The sequence below is a fragment of the Lupinus angustifolius genome, chromosome LG05 (genome assembly GCF_001865875.1).
Source record: "Lupinus angustifolius cultivar Tanjil chromosome LG05, LupAngTanjil_v1.0, whole genome shotgun sequence".
In the NCBI taxonomy this organism is placed as follows: Eukaryota; Viridiplantae; Streptophyta; class Magnoliopsida; order Fabales; family Fabaceae; genus Lupinus; species Lupinus angustifolius.
This window is the reverse complement of record NC_032013.1, coordinates 24,496,708-24,500,230: the sequence shown is the minus strand read 5'-3', so window position 1 is coordinate 24,500,230 and position 3,523 is coordinate 24,496,708.

The following is a 3,523-nucleotide window of genomic DNA, read 5'->3' as shown; positions in this document are numbered from 1 at the left end:
ATAGTGGCAAAACAGAACATGAGAGAATTTTGAGGTGACATAGAACATATTATGAGACCAACAATGATCACGAATAGAGAACAATAATTTTAACAATAGGGAACAACTTACTTTTATGAATAGAACAAGACTTAGGCCTCTAATTGGCTCCAACAATTCAGTTCAATGTGTTTATTTTCTTCATTTAATATGAAAAAATTATATATGAAAATGAAATTACTAAAAACCTTTATTATGTTTTAATTATGTATAGTATGAGCATTTTTATTAGGAAATATTTGTAATGTGCGCATTACCCCGTAGAACGAATGATATGGTCCATGTCCTCTGCCCCTAGGGTAGGAATTGTGATCCCTAGAGCAACCAATCACCATAAACAGAATGACCCTAAAGTGAATAGCATATATAAAGAAGTATGAAGTTATGTACATAAAATAATCATTAACTTACTTTTTCAATGCAACATAACTTTTTTTTAATAATAAAATGCTTTAAAACTCTAGGAAGACACTTGTTAGGAGAGACAATCTCACACCGAAAATAGATTAGTTACTTATTTAAAAGAATGATGAAATACTCTTGGCACTACAAAAAAAAATACTTTAAAATGAAGAAAAGAATAAGAGTAGTAAGATAATAAAGGCAATAGCAACAGCAGCACCCACTAGTAAAATACCTTTCATTCATAATCACTGCATATTTGAAATGGAATCTTCTTGTTTAGATATGCTTGAACATACACTTGTATAGTTGGATTACCTTATCCCTAGATGCATAAAATTTTAAAAAAAAACCATGTAGATCAGTATGCATGCAACTCGACATCTCAAATAATTGAATCAATTAAAAATTAGAAGGATAAAAAAAAGTAGAAACAATGTAGGAAAAAGGTAGGAAAAATAATATAATTCAGCATGCACAAAGATCCTCTCATCTTGAAGAGTTGGGCTCATGAATAGATAATGAATATCAATTCGGTCTTGTTTACTTTGTTTCATGTAGTAGGAACATCTTCTTTAATAATTATTTTTTTATCAGTAATGAAAACTTTATTAATCAAGAGATAAAAAATAGAAGAATAAGTAGTACTCATATCCACATAATCTCTACATTAACAATGAGAGAGACAATTTGATGGGTGTTTCACCCAATCTACAAGTGAAAAAGAAAAAAGAGGAAAGCAAGCCACCCATCCTTTTTGTTTCTTGTTCTCCAACCAAATAGTTTTTTCGTGAATGGATAACATAGACATGACATTATTATGAATAATAAAAGATAGCCCAAAGCAAAGAAAAAAGCTTTTCCGAAACCAAATATGCAACATAACATGAGAAAGACAAATGACTAGTAGATTCCTCCACTAAGAATGACAACGAGGTGGATCAGGGTCGGGCTTATGCTTATAGGGTTGAAATTAACAATATTATCCCCGAAACTGTTGGGTTTTGGGTAACCTGAACCCGGCGGGAACCCGAAAAAAGTAGTTCAATACGTGCTGTAGTGATGAAAATTTGAAGGGCAGAGTTTCTGGAGTAAAAAACCCATACAACCAGTATATAAGAAGATAATTTTGTATCAGACAACAACGTAGATGGACTTATTTTTTGATCAATTAAATGAGAACCAGTATAAATAGTGTTATGTAACATTCAAACTTATTGTATATTCATTTATTAGATTTTTCATATATTAATCAGGGCGGGTTCGGGGACGGGTATCACATGTACTAACCCGAAAATTAACAAAACCTGAACCTCAACCCAATGACAGTGGGTTTAACCCGTTAAATTCGGGTTGGGTTCATACCGATATCTACGGGTTCGGTTTTCACTGTCATCACTATTCTCCACCTCACGACAAAGAGAGCGTGTCTTGAGAAGTTAGCTTACCTCTATGAGCAAGATTCACCTTAGTTGGTAACTCATCCAAAGCAATTTTTCACACAAGGCATTTCATGTTTGTTGGGGTGTTATAATCCCAAAGTCTTTTGAAGAAAGCAATACCATAGTTTCCTTCCACTTTTTGTAAAGTTTGATAAGCATTTCTGACAAAGTATTTAATCTTGAAGAGTTGGACTCATGATGAGATAATGAATATCAAGTATGTCTTGTTTACTTTGTTTCATGCCGTAGGAACATCTTTAATAAGTTTTTTGACCAGCAATGAAAACTTTATTAATCCGGAGATAAAAATTAGTAGAGCAAGTGGTACTCCTATCCACATAATCCCTACATCAATAATGAGAGATAATTTGATAGGTGTTTCACCCAATCTACAAGTGAAAAATAAATAAGAGGAAAGCAAGCTACCCGCTATTTATGTTTCTTGTTCTCCAACCAAATAGTTTTTTCATGGATAGATAGCATAGACATGACATTATTATGAATAATAGAAGATAGCCCAAAGCAAAAAAAAAGCTTTTTTCAAACCAAATATGAAATAAAACATGAGAAAAACAAATAACTAGTTTATTACTCCACCTCACGACAAAGAGGGCATGTCTTGAGAAGTTAGCTCACCTCTATGAGCAAGGTTCACCTTAGTTGGTAAACCATCCAAAGCAATTTTCCACACAAGACACTTCATCTTTGTTGGGGCATTATAATCCCAAAGTCTTTTGAAGAAAGCAATACCGGAGTTTCCTTCCACTTTTTGTAAAATATGATAAGTATCTCTGACAAAGTATTTTTCATTTGTATCATGAATCCAAGTCTAAGAATCATCAATATGATTTTTAGGCATTAAGCCATGTAGTTGTCTAAAAAGTTTTTCAAATTCATCTTCCTCCTAGATGAACATGTTCCTTCTCCATCTCAAGTTCCACGACCAAACCCCATCATTCTATGTACCAAAGGAAGTGATGGGAAATTAAACATAATAACAAGGAAAACTCTAACAAAGTAAATACAGTGGATAATAATTTCCCCAACTTTCTAGAATATATGAGGAGCAATAACAAATAAAGGCAGTAAGTAAGAACACACAAGAGACTTTTAACGTTGAAATCTTCCCAATGTGAGAAGTAAAAACCACACGCACAAGCCAGTCAATCAAACTCCACTATGATCAAAATAGGAATACAAGAGTATCTCCAAAATACAGCACAAAATATGCTCAACAATACAACATACAATAGAGCAACAAGCTTGAAAATGAAAACACAAAGTTGCAGAAAAAACTAGAAAAACAACCACTGTTTTGGCTTGTTTTCTACCACCTCGGATGAATTCTCACCGATCCAATCGTTCAGAATGAAGTACCAGAAGTTGTGAACCTGCTGACCAAATTACAGCCCGATCTAACGGTGTACGAAGACTCAGTCACAAATCTCCCACAATTGCTATGAGTTCCTGCGGGTTGAGTTCTTTTAACTTCTCTCTCACTTTTCTATTGCCTCCTTTTGCCTAAACTAATTTTTAATGTTTGCCACATCTAACCCCTACCTATTAGGTTAAGTGAGACAAGTGGGTTTTTCCAATTGGATCTTTCTCCATATAGAAAAGGAGTCAAACCCAACAAATCT